Source organism: Egretta garzetta, unplaced genomic scaffold (genome assembly GCF_000687185.1).
Source record: "Egretta garzetta isolate BGI_Z169 unplaced genomic scaffold, ASM68718v1 scaffold228, whole genome shotgun sequence".
In the NCBI taxonomy this organism is placed as follows: Eukaryota; Metazoa; Chordata; class Aves; order Pelecaniformes; family Ardeidae; genus Egretta; species Egretta garzetta.
In genome coordinates this window covers 3671656-3683863 of record NW_009260758.1, presented here as the reverse complement: position 1 = coordinate 3683863, position 12208 = coordinate 3671656, and the positions used below count along the sequence as shown (strand labels likewise).

At 44.3% G+C, this 12208-nt stretch overlaps 1 protein-coding gene across 1 annotated transcript in view; it reads right to left on the bottom strand.

The window, feature by feature from the left end:
- The window catches only part of FOXP1 (forkhead box P1), a 402299-nt gene that overhangs the window by 347824 nt on the left and 42267 nt on the right, over nucleotides 1-12208 (bottom strand). The window contains exon 2 of the mRNA XM_009645970.2: nucleotides 8907-9034. The gene's annotated coding sequence lies outside the window, so the exon portion shown is untranslated. The remainder of the gene's footprint in view (nucleotides 1-8906; nucleotides 9035-12208) is intronic.

Here is a 12208-nt window from a genome sequence, read left to right as displayed (position 1 = left end):
AAAAAAAAAAAAAAAAAAAAAAAAAAAGATCACTGAATTAACATGACTTGCACTGCATGGTATTTTCAGACCAGCCATTTGCTAATGTTGCAAACACAATTAGGAAGTCAGGCAAAGAGCTTACAGGAGCAGATGAAAGCTGCAGAGATAAAATGGAAAGCTTTTACCTGCCAAGCTCTCAGGTTAGGGTTCTAGGTTGCCCTCGGATCTAATAAAGCTATAAAAGAGCCATATTAAGGAGATGCATGGTCACATTGCTGTAAATATCAAGCGTGGCTTTTTCCATCCCCCTATAGACATGGATTTTTGCTACTGCAATTTGCAGGCTGGTAGCCATAGGTGGTTTAAATTCTCAATATTAAAAAAAGCTCCGAGCATTACTGACAATTAAAAACAGCTTTTACACATGCACAATAATGCTTCTCATGCTTTAAAAAAAATAATATGCATATCCATATTACCATCATAATAAGTGCCACAGAGTGACATGATATGATTGAGTATAATGGCTCCTTTGGAGCCATTATGGTCGATCAGTAAATAATACACTTTTGAAATTGTCTAACTACATATTTACACTTGTCAACTCTCATACACTTCACTGACAGAATTTAAAAGAAACACTGTAAAAAACTGTAAGAACATTAAACCACGAAAACATTATACTGAAGTAGTACTAAGGTTTGACTTAAACCCACAAAAACATGGAAATTCCAGGTTAAGGCCAAATCTCCGAAAACGACACCGTCTTTAGTTCATCGAGCTGTGTCTGCGGGCTTGCGGTGGTCCAGGCAAAGCGAGGGATGAGGCAGAGTTGGGCTGGAAGGCAGGGGACTGTGGGGTCATGGGGGTCCAGGGCATCAGGTGAGCACTGAGCCACCATGGATGACTCTGCCCGCTGAATTTGCAGGCAAGAGCCAGCCTGCCTGCAGCAACTTAGCTGTTCAGCGGGACACCATTTTATGGTATTTAGAAAAAAACAAAGCCTGGACCTTTTCTCTGTTTATTCAGATGAAATTCCCAATTAAGTTGAGAAGAATTAGTCTTCACTTATTTCGGAAGAGGCCCCGTTGAGACACTGGGAGTTTTGCCTAGCTGAAACACATGGAGAAAAACTTCAGGCTTTGACCCTAAAAAGGCATTGTCAAAAAAATATGTTAAACAAACATGACAGCAGAACATTAATATCCCAAAGATTCACTCCATGTGGGGAAAAAAAAAGACTAGGCAGCAAGATGTTTTTTCAAGAGTAAAATAATGGGCTGGGTGTGGGCTTTTTTAATTGATAATTGTGTCTCCCTTGTTCAGCTGTAGTCACTTTTGCTCCAAGCAGCAGTGGCAGCAACTGTATTGGTTCCAGTAGAGCTCTGCAGAAAACAATAAGCATCAAGCCCCCAAAGGCCATCTGTCTTTCTGCAAGGGTCACATCCTGCTGCCCTGGAGTCAAGGGGATATTGAACACTTGCAAGACGTCAAGAGCAGCCCCAGTCCCGCAGCACCTCCTTCACAACAAAAGGACCCCAAATGCTTCAGACACTCTGCACTACAATCCTGAACCGCGCTGTAAAAAGCGATGATGGATATTTTCCTAGAGCAAAGGTCTTCCTTTCATATATATCTCTATATATCTCTCCCTCTCTCTCCCCATCCTTGCCCAGAATTATCTATTACCTCGCTTGTGAGAACAAAATCCATAAAGGCTTGGCATGGCAGACTCCTGAAGTTGTTTGAAGACACAACCACCACACCCCCGTCAAGAGGGAGTTACAGCTTGGTTTTATAGTCGACTCTCCCCTCAACTGGCTGATGACAGAGCAGCCTCTCTCTACGCTCAGCATCTGGGATTTTACAGCCGTTGTATATAAATGGGATTTTCATGACAAACAACTCTGTATTCGGTTTCCTTGTATATCTAAAAGTGAGAACGATCTCTTAAGGCTCTGCTGGGAAGGAGTATTAATGAAGACAAAGAGTATTTCAGGCTATTTCCCCCAGGAGCATTATCACGATGACAATATAATGACTTTGTCCTACGCAAGTACTTCAAGTCCGCATCCCCCTCTTGAAGCAGCTCTTCGGGACCCCCCATACAGCCCTCGCAGCCCCCTCCCTGTGGCCAGCATCCCACCATCCCACGACCGCCTGAAGAGGACGGGATCTGCCATCAGCTCGGAGAGCCTTCCCCAGTCTCTCATTTCACAAGCCCTCCCTGGAGATGTTTGGTTTTGTCTAAATATTATAAACCATGGTATGACGAAGACTTAATAAACCCTGTTGCCTTTTCACTTTGCGCAGCGTCTGTCTCCTCTCACCCTACCTCGCGGCTCATGCAAATGTCAGAGTGAGAACAGTTTTTACATTTCCTCGGGTCGCCCCAGAGTGATATAAGCAAAGGTAAACAAACTACTGAAGTCTGGGTATTTTTACTTCAGATGGGATGTAAATCAGTGGATGAAAGCTGGGAATAAACTGGCAATATGAGGGCAGCTTATTCAAGTTACCTCCCCCAGCTCGGTGTTCCCTCAATGTAATACAGCTGACGTAACCCTACACTAAGGAAAATAAAAAAAACCGTCCAACCCAAGGAGATATAAATATTTCCCCCAAAGTCAGACACTCTTCCTTCAAGACGTTTGGCCAACTTTTACAGAAAGAGAAAAGCATTCCCCTACTGAAGGCAGAAATCTTCACCTGTAAGAAGTCATGAGGAGACTGGACACCACCCCAAGCGCTCGGGATGGGCACAGGCTTTGGGTGGGACACCCCAACGAGGAGACCAGACACCACCCCAAGTGCTCGGGATGGGCACAGGCTTTGGGTGGGACACCCCAACGAGGAGACCAGACACCACCCCAAGTGCTCGGGATGGGCACAGGCTTCATGTGGGACACCCCGACGAGGAGACCAGACACCACCACAAGTGCCTGGGATGGACACAAGCCTCACACGGGACATCCCAACACACCAGTGCTTGGGATACAGAAGGTGCTCAGTTCCTACCATACCACATAGATCACTTCTCAAATAACAACTGGAGCAAAAGCTTCATCCCAGGGCTCAAACCAGAAGATGACTGGTCCTGTGCAGAGCTGAAAGCTCCTGGGCAGATGGGTTTTTAAGAGCGGCAGCTCCAGCTGCCACTTAATTGTCTGATCGGTGGGTGCCCCAAACCCACAACCTCCTCACGCCATTATCTCCTGGCAGAAGGATGTTATGTGCTCCCACTCTTCCCTCCCTGCCTCCTTGTTTAAAGCTTTCTGGCTGCTGGTGAGGAAATGAGTCTACCTTGCTCTACCTTCCCCTCCATCACCTTGCTGTCTGTGACGACTGGTGAGAAAATGTTTCAGCTGCTCTTACACTTCCACAGCATCCATTTCCTGAGGCCCTGACGGAAAAAAAAGGCTGTCTCCCATCTCCTGCTGATGATAGCTTTATCAGATAATAGCACGAAGCAGGAAAGATCCCGTAAAGCTGTTACAAATACCCAAAGGTATCTGAATAGCAGCACTGAGACAGAGATCGTGCCAGTTGAGTTCACCCACCGATGGGCAAAGCCTGAACAGCAACCAAGGGACCAGCAAAGCCTGTCTACTAAAGAGCATATGGTTACTTTAACCTGCCATGAGCCATTGTATGGCTTTTCTGATTTTTTGCATGCGCACTGTATTTTTTTATACTTCAAGTTAAAACCTGCTGAAATTCAATGGCTCCAGACACAGCAGTGCCAAGGAAAAGAAGCCTCTGATCCCCGAGAGCGACTTTTCTCAGTGTTGGCTTGACACGTAAAATCTGTTTCTTCTATTATGTCTTCCCTCTTACCTATTTTAGACGCAATGGTGTGAAAACATAGTAAAATCGTGGAAAAAAATTCAAGGAAGCTGAGAAAATATTCTTCGGATCATATTTAGAGGCCTTGGCTCACAAATGCTTTAATACCAGGAGCATAGGCACTTGCACACCCCAGCTCTGCCCCTGCACCAGGCCAGCGAGTGCAGGCTCTCACACCTTCCCAAAGCACCGGCATCTCCATCTCCAGCAGCGTTAAGAACTGCCCTGTTCAATAAAAACACAGGGACTGCGACACAGAATTCCAGCCACAAAATCCGCTCTGCACTGCTAACACTCCACATCCGAGGAGGTGCTGGTGTTTTACGAGAGTTTGTTGTACACGCGCTTGTGATCCGCGCAAACTCAGCACTTCGTCATGCTACGTGACATCTCCGCTGCACCACTCCCCATTCAAAATCTATCTTTAAGCATCCAGCGTATTAACTAAGGGATTAAATTTAAGCATGCGCTCAAAAACTCTACTAAACCAGGGTGAAGCCTTGCAGATCAAAGCTCTGCTTATTAGGACTTACAGTTCACCACTTTTAAACAGCAAAATCTTTTCCTGTTAAGTGATTTATCGGAACAATGGATATTATTTGTATGATAAAACAGATGACTTGAAAAATTGTCCCAAGCAGTCATTATAGTCATAGCAAAGTCAGGGCTTGCTCTACTACCGCAACAAGAATTCTGTATTTGGTTTCATAGATAGAAAGAAATGAAAAATACCGCCAATTCGGCCAGGATAAGAGTCTACAATAAAGCCCTCTGTTTAGGTGCGAGCAGATTTTTGCACTTAGAAGTCATGAAATTCCCCTTTCTCCTGGTGACGAGAAATGCCCCTTGATGCCCCCATCTCCTCCAGGACATAGCCAAAGTGGAAATCATTTTCAAAACTAATATGTACACGGAGTAACATGGTTAACATCATCCAATGAATTTAGATCCACCTACACAGTATAAATATATCTAGATAAACTGTCACCTTCAGCAGAATTCATTAAAATAATGTTGTATCTTCCTTGTTAAATGTAATTTTTTTAATTGAAATTTAATCTTACTGTATTATTTGGTAGATTTTTAATTGACATTTGTAGTAATTAATTGGTAAGCATTACAGCTTTGTCTGAAGAATTTAAAACTAAATTTGACATCGAGATTGGCCAGCCACTGCTGTGAGGTGCCTGCTGGGAGCATTTCATCATCCTCCCAGCCCCTCCTGCTGATCAGAGGTGGGAGATGATGGTCTCTTTCTTACAGTCATGAATTACATTACTAATGTATTCCATTACCACCACGCAAATGTCATGTTAATTCCTGATCATCATCAAGTCAGACAATGGTTTCCACGCTGGCACCCAGCCAATTAGCGGTGTGGAAAAATATTCCGCCAATTATATAACTTGAATTAGGTTAAGGACTCAAGAGAAAGCAAAATAAATGCTTTGAAAATACTTCTGAGATAAAATGTAAGTTGACACTGTCTTCATGTGCTATAGCCGATGTTATACAATCTGATAGGCAGCTGCCAACATTCATAACTGTTTATTAAATCTAGCCTCTCTTTATGGTGGCAGCTAAGATCTGTATTTTTACCAATATTAGGTTCATTGTGTTATGAAAAAAGACCAAAATACTTAGGAGCATTCACACCAGCTTATAAAACATATTATGTAGTATATTAAATTGTTAAAATTGCTTCTGCTCTCCTCCCCCCCCTCCCCGCCACAGAGAAAGTTCCATGGACAGAAAAGTTTCAGAAAAACAAAGTCTTTCTGTAGTCACCGATGCTTGAAGAAGCAAGGGAGATCCTGCGAGGACAGAAGTGCCACCCCGGGCCGCTGCCACCTCTCCTGCCATGCAGCTCTGCCGGGGGACGCCAGGCTTGGCTCCTGGAGCTCTGCCCCACTCCCCCCCGTCCCACCAACACACATCTGGGTTAGCGCAACCCGCTGACCTGGGGGAACCCACTCCTGCGCCACGGCTGTGGACAAACCCCTTCGGCTTTTGCTCCCTGGCCATCACAAGAAGCATCACGAGCAGATAAAGCCCTCTGTGTAACCAGGAGCCCGTCCACCAGAGGAGAGGACTGCGGCAGGAGCGGGGCATCCCTGCAAGAAAAGGTCACTACGAAGCCTGGTGGAAATGCCTCCGGCCCTCCAGGGACACGGTAGGTTTCTAACACTGCGTTAGCAAGGTGTGCACAGCGCCAAGCCGCACCGGCAGCACGCTGCGCCGGCAACTCGCTGTGCGACCAGGTTTTTAGTACCACCCCATTATTTTGATTTGTTTTGTTCTTAACTCAATTTATCGTACAAGCATGGTTATCCCCAATTTAAAAACGTACACAGCACCAGTTCCTCGACTTCAAAAATTTATAACGATGAGCAATTTGTTAAAACCTTTTACCGTATCTTTCTGTCTCATTTTCCTAGGTGCTGCAATGAGGCAATTCACTGTTCTGGCTGCTTACCCTAGATGACCTTTGCCTGCCATAAAATGGTATACAACGAAACGCTCTGCTTTAAATAAAACTCTTGCCTCCTCGAAAGGCCCTACGTATTCAGCCAACACAATCAGCAGAAACCACATTTGGTTACTCAATAAGCTGGAAACTTCTAAAACGTGTACAGCAGTGAATGAATTCCTGACATCACCAGGGACACTCGAGTGGGGAACAAGAGAGACCGCCAAGAAGTGGCTCTTGCTGCAGCCAGAGAAAGGATCACTCCTTTAAGCTGAACTCTCAAGGAAAACGAGAACAAAAACTGAATTAGCTCAACACGTACCCTCTGCAGTCAGCACATTGCTAGGCAACTTACCATCTCTTGATAGAATTATGGTGGAGGGCTGGTCGTACATCAGGGTTAAGATGAACACAAGCACCGGTTTTGGCCAACTGCTCCTTTCCAGTGGGACTGCTCAATGCTTGGTCATTTCATATTACTATTTTGCAATATTTTCTAAGCACCTACAGGGTCTAATGCATTCAGAAGATATTTTAAAGCTATTATGCGACATGAAAATTTTAAGATAACTGAAAGTAAGTGAATTTAAGAGGAACAGCGCAAATCTTTTTCTTTGTTCAAGCCAGCATTTGGAGAGAGTTAACAATCCTTCTTTTTGTTGCTTTTGTTTTTTAATACTGAAGCTATCCAGAGGGCAGGCTACTCAAACACTTTGTCTTTACTCTGGATGCTGGCTGGCCACAGCTCCCTTCCTCCATAACTCAATCTGGTATGTCAAGGAGATGTTTCAAGACACCCCAGTCCTTCCATTTGCCACCGCTGAGACCAGACACAAAGTCCCACTACAGGCAGCGCCACGGGGCTACCGCAAGATCCCCTGTTGTCACACTTAACCTATGCCAGCCTTAGCAGGACCTTGAACTTTAATAGTGACTTGGATAGTAAGATTGGGACTCCAGGCATTAGTTACAGTTATTAAAGAAGTATTAAGCAAATGCACAGACTGCTTTAAATAGAGACACGTACCTTACATATAACCCCAAGTTTTCCATGTGTATTTCATAGGCACAAAGAAACAATTAATAAGCTAACCACCATGATTAAGATCAATTGATTCATATGTGACAAAGTGGCGAGAAATTTTTGCATCACTGGAGCAGTCTGGAATTGGTTCCTGTTTGGGGATCTCAGTCGTATCAGCGAGGTTGGCAATTCAGACATGAAGGAAATGGTAAGAATCTCCCTCCTGCATGCACACTTTGAGCTGCCATATGGGTTTATTCAACTGTTTACTACACCAGTCGGTAAAAACTGAACAGCTATTATAATCTTTGCTAAATGACATGGTAATTATGCTACCTCTGGAAAAAAAGAAAAAATGGAAACTTTAAAAGAAAAAAAAAAAATCACAATTCACTGATGTGTGACTTTCTCGGGTTTTATAATCTTTGAATTGAAATGCACTTTCTAACACATAGAGGGATATTAAATATGTAATAGAAACCTGAATTTATTTTAAAAAACAATTTGTGCTCCCATTTCCTACGCAATTTAATTATGCAGATTTCCTTGTTTTGAAAAGATTTCTTACATAGACCTTCCAGTTCTCCTGTAAAATCAGATGATTCCTGTTTTCCCAACCTCTTCTGATTAATGAATAAATGTTGCCTCTCCTCTTGCCCCGGTTAATAAATAAGAGAGGCATTCAGGATCAGGCAGGAAAGACGAGAGGGCACGGGAATGCTCCCCGTGCCAGGCTGCTGGGGGACAGCGACAGCCAGGGAAGGAACAACCACCACTCGCTGGGCACAAAAGGGACCAAGAGGCTTCTTGGCTGGCTAACGGCACAGGGAAATAGCAACTGCAAATTAGCAGGAAAGGGGTCATCCCACACCACCCCCTCAAGCTTGCCCAAGTGCACCCTGGCCAAAATTGGCTATTAAATGCTCTATCCCTGTGCTCCTCCAGGCCAGGCATCGCAGCACCAAGGCCACGCTGAACTGGGCAAGCGCAAGCGATGAGACAGCTCTCCTGTGTACTGGTGACACCATTTTGTCACTGGCATGCAAGTGAAGCAAACGGTGGAGCTAATTATTTGTTGGCAATGGTTCCTTTGAGAGTCCATCGTCTGACACATGATGGAGAGGAGACCTCTCCGTATTCATATTTAATCGTGACACGAATTGCCCACATAAGCATGTTTAGACCCGGTTTATCTGCAAGACTTCAGTTTCAGGCAGTAGCATCGCCTGCATCACTGAACTCCAGCTTCAGCACCAAAGACCTCCTAGCTCATATGATTTGAGGGGATGGAGAAAAGAAAGAGAGGAAGGGAGTATTTTCTCTGTATTGATAATATTTGCTATCACTGCTGTTTCATTACAATGAAGGCTTTTTTTATTCTTTAAAGAACAGTGGTGACTTGCTTTTAAGCACAGACAGTACAAAAAAAAAAAAAAAAAAAAAAAAAAAAAAAAAAAAAAAAAAAAAAAAAAAAAAAGAAACCCAAACCCCACCATATTAGAAAAGGGAGAAAAGGGTGCGGGAAAGAGAGATTGTAAGAAAGAATAAGTGAGAGTTACTGCAAACTCGGGTTTGGCGACTCACCAGTTTTACTTGCAGGCATCACACATATCCACTCATGACTCAGGGCAAATAGGGGAAAGGATCGAAACCCTTATCATGGCAAATGTGTCTGGAAGCCGGAGTCACTCAGAAAAAATGTTCTCGGGAGACTGAAAGACAAAAAGCACGTTTTAGAACTTCACTCAGTTAGAATCATATCAAAGCCTACCATTTTCCTTTGAAAATAAAAGGTGGTTATAAACGCTGGAGGTGGGGGGAGCATTACAGGGGTATTTCTACCTATCAAAGATTATCACACAGCAGACTTTATTTGGCTTTAAATAAAACTAAAATCTGCAATATTACGAAAGGTTTATAAAGACACACTCATTTCACATTTCCAACGTGCTCCTCCAACAGGCTTGCCTATGTTCCTTCTACATACCAAAATGTGTCACCATCCAAACCCATATTCTGCTCAAAAACATGGCACTGTGCACAAAATCCAGATACTTTAACCTACTTTGCATTATCAAAATATAACAGTCTCTGAATTTCTGAAATATTTACTCTCTGCCTTCACTCACTGCATCCTGATAAAACCTTAACAAAATGTAGAATCTCTTGTTAGCAATAATCATTCCTCCGAGATAAGGAGGAATATATACACACATAAAAACTATTTGATGTTCAGGGTGAAAAGGCAAAATTTGCAAACATCAGTTAAGAAATACCAATTAGTATGGGTTTTTTTCCCCAGCTATTAGTAACACAGATTGAGTTTAAGCTTAGCTCAGAGGAAGCTGCTCGCTGTACAAATGAAACATCCATTTTACTAACAAGGGTATTTTAAAATAAGATGTGTAATTTCTTCACTGGCAAAGTATCCACACAGAGTAAAAACTCACAGCCAGAAATACGAACAGAGGTGTTCCTAGGGCTGTGGTGCCCGAACATCGCACCCGTGAAATCACACAGGATTTAAAGAGCAGCTCCAGCACCTGCCCAGGTTGGAGTAGGGCACTGGATGCCCTAATGGATGCACCAACACCCGGGGGAGCCTCTGGACCGCTACCCAACAGGGACCTGCAGCAATAAACCCCGGGGGAGAAAACAAACTTTGCAACAGATGAAAATGTCCTGAGGGACTGGGGTAGGAAAAAAATATGATGGCAAAAATCATGTGTGGCGCTTCCGACCTCTTCATTCCCCAGTCCTCTCCCTCCATAGCGTCCCCAATGCAGCAGCTGCTCCCAGCCTTTCCACATCTACCAGCGCTTTGGGAATGGCAAGAACTGCCACCTTCAAATTAACCTCGTGGAGTTAATTATTTTGGCAGCCCACTGTTCCTGAGGAACATCTGGAAGTTTCCATCTTAGCAACAACTGTATGAAATTTTGCACGACAAAAACCAGGTACTTCTCTGGCCCTGGGGCTTTCTCCCATTCTTTGCTGAATGCAACGCAACAGCTCAAAGATCACAAGCGTTCAGAAATCTAAATATAGGGATTATGTGACCCTATTGTAAAACTGTGCTACACAACAAAAATAGATCCAAATAGGGTTTTAAACAGCATTTATGCTAACCAGGACTTCTTTCTCAGAGACTCTGAAATACCTGCAAACCAAAAGTGACCCACGTCTTGCGCCACTTGTATTTCATTCATGAGGAGCAGAGCACTTGAGAGAAGCAACTGAGCAGTGTCAGAAACACACATCCGAGGCTCGCTTTAGTGCCGCGCTCGATGACAGATATGCAGATGGGTATGTAGCCGAGCAGAAAGCTGCATCTACACATGTTGGGGCAAGATTTCTCCAGCTGACCTGCTGCACCACAGTATTCGACTGCTTAGTAATCTTTATCCATGGTATGTCCGTAAAGCAGGAAAGCATCATTAGCCCCATTTAGAAGATGAGGAATTGAGGCTCATTTTGGCTAATGCTTGCTCTAAAGATCTCATGTTCTTTTGAGACTTCTGAGGCAAAATGACTTGTCTAAATAATGTATTTGGTCTGCAGCAGACAAGGGCTACGGTGTACAGAAGCACTATCGTCACCTCCAGGTTGCTCTTCTCCTTCACATCCCTCCTCAAGAATAAGGAGCATCTCAGCATCTTTGTGCCAACAAGCGATTTGAAAGCTATGAGAGCTTCTACACAAGGAACAAGAAATGGTGTTGGGAGTAGGTAAAGACATCCCATCCCAGCCTGGCCTGAGCTCTGACGGTACACCTGGAAAAACGGATGTTTCTTACGCCACCAAAAACTGACCTCACCAAAACATTCCACAAAACGTTTCTTCAGCCATGTTTCCCAAGGGAACAAGGCTTAGGTGATCACCTTACGTGCCCAGCTCCAACTGCACCTTTTGAATCCCTTGGGATTTTGGGGAGCAGATTGCTCCCAAAGACATGAATTCTCACAGCATTAACTCTGGGGCTTGCACCACTGGAGGCCTCCAAAACCATTTGAACTGCTGTCTCCAACAGCCAGCCAGCTCACCGGCACGCCGCCAGCTCCCGGCTGAGCCGTGCCAGGAAGGGGTCCAGCATGACATGGAGGCAGCTCAGGCGCTTCTGTGGACCTCAGCGCTGGAGAGCCTGGGGAAACCACATGTAGCGCTGACGGGAAGAGTGGAGGAGGGAGAAGAACAGATAATAGATCAGTTTGATAAACTGAAGCCTTTAATGATCTACCCACGCACTCGAGTTCGATCTGGCATTGACAAATTGAAGCTTTTAATGATGCGCCCACACATTTGAGTTGGACACTCCTCTTCTACAACTTTCACAAAAATAGCCTGCTGGGTTAAAGACGAGAGAAACTCTAATAACGCTGCAACATGGGCAAAACTCTCAACCACTCTTTCACAAAACTTCTCCCCCAACAAATTCTTTGATGCGACTCCACCACAGACCTTCTCCTGCGCTGCCCTGCTCCCATACAGATTCTCCGAAGGCTACAGCTAAATACGGGGCAATGAGATGCAGCAGCTTTAGCATAACTGAAGTACAAAGTCAATCAAACCTTGAAGCGGGAACCTGGGCTTCATTAATTCCAGCAATCACAACGTTTTTATTATCACTGTATTAATCAGAATAGGAAACCTATTAATCTGCCCCCAACAAAAATTAATCTTTGTAATGCTGAACAGATTCGAAAGACAAGTTTTAATATTTCACTGTTTAAATCTCCAAGGCAGAGGCACACAGCTCAGATGATCTGGTCGACCACTGTGGACTTCATCTCATCAGCGTGAGGTCAGCCCTGTCACCCTCACCTTTCCCTGATGCTTCCAGCCCTCTTCCTACATCTCCACCCCAGCATCCAGCTGTTCCCAGGGCT